This window comes from Fundulus heteroclitus, chromosome 2 (genome assembly GCF_011125445.2).
Source record: "Fundulus heteroclitus isolate FHET01 chromosome 2, MU-UCD_Fhet_4.1, whole genome shotgun sequence".
Classification (NCBI taxonomy): Eukaryota; Metazoa; Chordata; class Actinopteri; order Cyprinodontiformes; family Fundulidae; genus Fundulus; species Fundulus heteroclitus.
In genome coordinates this window covers 9,410,550-9,417,898 of record NC_046362.1, presented here as the reverse complement: position 1 = coordinate 9,417,898, position 7,349 = coordinate 9,410,550, and positions in this window count along the sequence as shown.

Below are 7,349 nucleotides of genomic sequence, written 5' to 3'. Positions count from 1 at the left end.
TAAATCAAAATCAAACACCTAAATACCAAAATAAATGAATCAAACCGAGAAAATAGAGCTCTGATTAAATAATTCTCCCAACTGAGAGGCATGACGTGTTCTTGGTGATTCCTTAGTGTCCTTGTTACAAGTAAATTAAAGAAGGACACGTTTGATTTCAGGGTCAGAGCCTTTTGGGGTATTTGGATCGCTGCATGTTCCTCAAGCCCCAGGCTTTTGTATGAAAGGCTCAGACAGCTGCTGGATTTTCCACTTAACAGCTATGGAATGGGCTTAAAACAATGTCCATCAATGTTTCCATCATCAGCAACAAGCATCCAGAGGGACATGCTCTCACTGGCTGATGCCCACCTGTCTCCCCCTGCTCAGGCTGTCATTTAATATCCTCCTACAGAGGTTGGAGGGGGGGGGACTTTGTAATCCAACTACACATTTTATCTATGACGATTAAATTTTATGGGCTTTTTTTGTTAGTGCATAATCATCCATTTTGGTTTTACAGCAAAGTTTTGTTGAGTGTTAAATTAATGGTTGCACAGATGCACAGAGATTTTCAAACACCCCTTTGGAACTGATTAAGATTCATTTCAAGAGCTTCGAAACCTTGCAGACAATTTTGGAATATAGAGGTTTCCTCCTGGTAAGCCTCAAGAGCGCTGTTGAGGTTTGCCACCAATTATAGCCGAGACACTAACTTTTTAAAGCTGATCCCAAATGTGCGGCAATGAAATCTCTGTTTATCACTTCTTCTCCCACAATAGACTTGTGAAAACTTTGGCAACTTAACATGAAGTTGGGGCCACGGTTCCGACCTGACCCGACTTCATTCCATTGCAAGGTTAGCATATATCTTTTATTTCTGCATTTAGCTGTATTTCTCTGCTGCTATCGTCTATCTGAGCAACACTGGAGAGGGCCTTTTATCTAAATTCAAATCCTGAGACATGGGTATTCCAAAAAAACTCTAATTTCATCAAAATATAATTAATCTCGCAAATGTTAAAAATTTCCTTTTTTTTTTAGAACTATCCTCATTATCGGGAATTTACAAGTTTGAAGTACCAAGTCACTCACTGGAGTCACATTACATGGGTTCTGTCATGAAAGCTTTGAGTTACTGTAGAGTAACTCAATCACATTTCAGATGTTAATGGAAGCACTTGAGGTAAATCCTCCAGAAACAGACCACTTTGCATGACACTGTTGTGCGAGTAAGGTCTCGTAGTGGTTCCTCTCACACTTCTGGTCCACCAATAATTATTCATTATTTTAACACATACCCAGCCTTGAAAAGATATTTATACCGTGTGAACAACCACAAAACTGTGTTTTTAACCATTACTTTATTATGTAGACCGACACAAATTAGTGCATTACTGCGAAGTGTGCTAAAAAGTATTCATAAATTTTACTATATAATTATATATTTTAAACAAATTTGTAAATGAAAACTTGAAATGTGGCATGCATTTGCATACAGCCTGCAATAACATGGACAAAAATTAGCTACAGAATCACCTGTAAGTCTTCTCGGGTACGTCTCTGCCACTTATCAACATCTAGAAACTGGGATTGCTCATATTTGCAAAAATATTTCACATTCTGTTAAATTAGAAATACAGTGTCCGTTGACATAACTTGTTAAGACTGTAATAGATTCTCAATTGGATCTAGGCCTGGAATTTGATTGGGCCATCCTAAGACATGTGCTCTGATCTAAATCTAGTGCTTCTTAAACTGTGGTGACACCTAAATGGCTTTCATTTGTACTTGGAAGAAAGTTTGGTTAAAATGATGTAGACATGGAGCAGAATAACTATTTCAAGCTGAGCTGTGGTTCTATCTACCTCCAAAGTCAGAGCTTGGATCTAGAAATGTCATCTTTGCATATTTTTGTGCTCATCCACCAGACTAACTAGAAGGTAACAACAAAGTATAACTCACTGTCACCACCCGTTCTCTAAGTATGTTGGATATAATCAGATACAAACCAGAGGAAATAAAAGTAAATACTTTGTAACTGCAGCTATCAGTCATGATTTAGGTTTTTGTTTTGTTTTGAACATTTCTTAATCTGCCTTCACCTCAAAGCCATCATCCAATCAGCTCAGTCTCCCTCCCGCCACCACTCTACTTTAGATCAGCTCCACCAGTTGCCACTAATTGGTCAACTCAGCTCACCAGTGCACCTGTCTACATATACCTGCTTCAGCCAACTCATCCCTTCCCTGCCTGTCTGCACCTTCAGCCATTAATCATCTGCCTGGTCTAGTTCTGCTTGCCTGCCTTACCTGCCATTACTCATCATCGCAGTAAACCTTTTAAAACACATAACTCTGTGTCCGGTTGGATATCGGATTCACCAGCATTAACCATTACACCATCACTACCATGTAGACACATGGCAGCCAAATTGGGACGGCCAGAATGGACTTTTGCCACTTACATTTCATAAAGTACATAGTGAATACAAAATGTCTTCCTGTTTTATCTTAAAAGATTAATCTTGGAAATTTAAACTTCGGAGTATACGTGGAGGGCACATATACAAGTCATCTTTCAGACATGTCAGTAAATGATTATAAAAAAAAAGCTGCATAAGTTTAAGTCCTCTTGTACTCCTGCATTAAAATGCATGCAATCGTGGTATTTGGAAAATATGGCATTCACTTGTTAAAAGTTTGATGATCACTGATCTGATCCATTTCTTTAAAGCGCTGGCTGTTTGTTTAGTCATTTTTTTCTGCTGGAAGATGAACCTCCGCCCTGGTCTGAAGTCTTTGCAGCCACTAACAGGTTTTCTTCCAGGACTGTTCCATATTTAGCTCCAACTATCATCCATAGCTCTTTCAATTTTTCTGTCCCTTGCTGAACAAATGCTTTCTATAGCCTATGCCAGAGTTATCATGGCTTTGTTTGAAAAATGACTTTCTTCTTACCATTCTTTCATGAATCCAGGATATTTTGAGTGCAGCCACATGCTAATACTTGTTTTGCTAACAGAATCTCTCACCTGAGCTAAGAATATCTGCAGCTCCTCCATAGTTACCATGAACCTCTTGCCAATAACTTTCTCCCAGGCCTGTCTGCAGTGTTCCTTGGTCTTCATGATGCCGTCTGTTCCATAACGATCTCTGACAAACATCTGAGGACTTTATGGAACAGCTGGATTCATTCTGAGAATAAATTAATAGTATTCTAAAAACAAATGCATGCCACACTTTTCAAATTTTTAGTCATAAAGACTTTGAAAAGCGTGCAACATTTTCCCTTTTTTCCGCTCCATTTTACATGCCACACTTTGCGTTAGTCCATCACACTAAATTCTAAATAAGATAAATGTAAGTCTCTGGTTGTGTTGTGACAAAATCTGAGAAGTCCAAGGGACGTTTCAATATAGCCAAAGACAGACCCAAAACCAAGATTTTTTTTTTTTTTTTTTAAATACCTCAGTTCACCTCTTCCTTTGGTGGGAGTTTAACAGCAAAGATATCAAATCTGCTCCAAAATGGTGTTCGTTGAAGGACCAGTTAAACATTATGTTCAGCCCACAGTTAGAGGGTGATTGTCACACAAATCCGACCATGTTGTTTACTTACCCATAAACTCAAAATCTAACAAGCCCACATTGTGCGATCTAACGTTAAGATTAACTCATCAAACTGCCTGGAATGTCATTATTGAGATCATATCAGCAAAAACAAGTGCAAAAGTTTGATCCCCAAACTTTAAGATTTACTATTGTTCCTTTTCATGATTAACTTATTATCCTACTGGGATCAAATCAAAAAGAATATTTGAATAAGAGTCTTTGATGTCTCTGAGACATTTTTACAATTTTGTCACTCTTTTGATCAGGAAAATGATTGTTCCTTCCAGTTAGTCTAATTTTCACTATGAAAACAGTGTTTTTTTTATGTGTTATGCCTTTGATAATATTTAGAGAATATAATCAAATTAGGATTTTAGAATATAAAAATAAGTTATTAGAGTTACACATAGAGGCAGGTGGTGGAAGGGTGGGGTTGCCAGCCATAGCATCTTACAGATAAATATATAATGCAATAAAACAAAGGTTAAGATAACATGGGGCCAACCCAAGACTGTCTCGACAGCTCATGTGTAGAATTGAAAGCTTGAGGTTGTTTTTTTTTTTATCCTGATATCACATTGCCATCAATGTTGGAGATGTGTTTTTTTCCCCCTTTGAAGTGGAATTATGTAAAGGTCAGATTGTATCCTACAGCATCCAGTGTCTGTAAATAAAGATCACACATCAACAGATGATCTTGAAACTTGTTTATTGCCATGTTTGTCTCTGTGTCTAACCAGTTGTGTCATTTTACGATGTGCCCAGCTGGTTGATAATATGCAGTCTTAGTAAAATAAAGTAGACTGTAATGCCTCTGCTCTGCTTCCCTGCATCCCGCCATGTTCTGTTGTGCTTTGGTCAGGCTGGCTGGCTGCCACTTTCTGGACCGGCTTGGCTCTCACCTGGGTTCCTGCCTACGTATACTGTCATGACTAACAGAGACTCATAAGCAGCAACAGTCACGGACACAGGGAAAAGTGCAACAGGTTTATTTAGAAATGTGTAACAGGGCTGATGGTCTACGCTGAGACTCTGGGTACGGCAACTGGTCTGGCTTCTGTTAGACAAGGCCAATGGTGGGTGGATGTTCCAGGAAATGAGAACGTCAGTGTAGCAGCGGTGTCTTACTCAGTATGAGGATCCGGTGATCCATCCATCCATCCATCCATCCATCCATCCATCCATCCATCCATCCATCCATCCATCCATCCATCCATCCATCCATCCATCCATTGTCTTCTGCTTATCCAGGGTAGGTCCGGTGATCCAAGGAGGGGATAAGTGTCTCCAGAAGCAGAGGTTGGCGGTAGCAGTGTAATTGGTAATGCTCTTCCCTATATGTAGCAGCCGAATTCTGGAGGGTGGACAGGCTGGTGATGGTGTGGCTTACTCTGGGTTGCAACAGTAGGAAATCACGGTGGATGACAATTACGGCCTGGAAGTGGGGATATGAACCAATAGACAACAGCAGGGGGTTCCAGGAATCAGGAGATGACCAGGCTTGGAGACTGTAGGGAGAAGACAAGGAGTGGTAAAGCAAGAGAGAGATTAAGATGCATCAAGTGGTGCAAAGCGAGGCCTGTTTACCACACTATGTGAGTTACCCAACTGGTGCTTGCTGTCAGGAACTGCTCCCCCTTTTACCAGCTCTTGACTTGCCTGTTAACAAGCTGCACCTGTCAGACCCTAGATGAGGAAAAACACACCCACCGTACACTCCTTCTGAAGACACATTATATACCTGCCACTCTCAGCCAGAAGTCCCGAGATTCTTGAAATCCTTTGTGTGAGTAGACCATCCAGCGGTCCTTGATTGCCTTGCCAGTTTTGAGCTTGCCTTGTTTGTTGGATTCTGCTGCCTTGCCTCGCCCCTGTCGGACTCTCCAGTTGGCCTCAGATATCTGGGCATCGATCTCCTGAACTGCCTGCTGACCAATTCCTTTGCCCAGCCCGTTTGCTACCTCTGCCTGCCTCTGTCTTTGGTTCTGACCCTCACCTGGATTCTGGACATCCGTCAGCCTAAGCCCTGTGCCTAAACACTTAGTTGGAGCCCTTGAATCCACGGATCAGTTCCAGCACCACCTCCCCAGATTCTGAGATGGCTGGTGGCTTTTATTCAGTGCTCCATCACCTCTAGTGAGTTTATCTCGGCCACTAACTTTTCTCTTTTCCTCCAGTGGTTCCAGTGTGCACTCCTTGCAGTTTCCAGTCAGTGATAGCATTAATTTTTTTTAAATAAATTCTCTACAACCACTCCGGTTGTCTGCTGAATTATCGGGTCCTCATTGTGTAAATTCTAGGGGGTTAATATAATTATTAATTTTCTCACTTGTATTAAAACGCACCGGATATTTTACCATGCCATTCTTGATCAACTAAAGACAAAACTAAAAATGTAAATGTTTGAAACTGTAAGTACAACCCCTAAAACTCTAGAAATAGCCACAACATGTAAAGCCTTTGAAATTAAAGAAGTGCTTTCATTGTACTATAACTAAGACCTGGGACAGTCTCCAGCTCATGTTTCTTGGCCCACATCAACCTTTAGTCCAGGCCTGCCAGGGGGTCTACTTCTGTTGGGTGTGCCTGAAAAACCTTTAAAGGTAAGCACATAGAGCCATCCCAGTCAGATGCCTGAACAACATCCGCTGATGCCTTTTAAAGGGGAGAAGCAACAGCTTTACTCCAGTATCTCTCTCTCCATAATTCAGCCCCTCGTCTTATCACTAAGGGTGAGCTCAGCTACTCTCATTCATAGACTATGAAGTGAATTTAGCATTTGTATGCAGGGTCTTGTTCTTTCAGTCTTGACCCATGCCTCATCACCACAGATAGGGGTTTGAACCTAGAGGGAACAACAAAACGGCTCAGCTTCACAACAGACTGGGGCAGCACCAGAATTGTTGCAGTTGAGAGCCAAGTGCACCTATCTCTCACTCCATCCATCCTGCCACTAGTCATGAACAAGACATTAAGGTGCTTGAACTCTTTTCAGAAATCATCAGGACAGTGCTTCCCTCAATCCTTGACACTGCTTGACCGGGGCTCAAACAGCCATGAGAGGAGCCCTCCCGACCCCACCATGGACTGTTCGCCCTGCTGCCCTCTGACAAGAGGTTCGGGAGTTTGCACTGAATCACTACTATCTACACCATCATATGTCCTGTTTGTTGTTGCAATACATCCTGCTGCCACATATATTTGCACTATTCATACTGTCTTACACATAACTTTTCTGTACATATAAAATTTATATTTTTTTGGTTTGCTGCTACATTCCTGACAAATGACACATATTTGTAATGTCTAATGAGGTCCGCCTTTGTCCACTTGGGAACTGTGGCTTTAGACTAATGCAAAAAGTCCCCTACAGATTTTTATTAAATATTGGGTATTGGTAGCAACGGCAAAAAATAAATAAAAAATAAATAAAAAAAATTGAAATCTTGAAAGGCAGCACTAAATTCAGAAAAGGCGATCACTTTCATATGTCTGATTTTGCACTTTTTCTTTAGAGCCTTCAATGTTTCATTCTTGGTCTTCAATAAATACGTGAAGCTTTGACAATATTTACTCTCCTGTTATTTGCATGCGAGGGTCTTGAAACAACTGATAACCAGCAAAGTAAAGCATAAAAAACACATTGGTATATTTATTGAAATATAAAAACAATGGAATCCAATGAGCGGCATGTGTATTTACAACAGGCTTTCTGTAATATCTCCCTGGCAGCTTCTTATTCATTTCTAATGCCTTG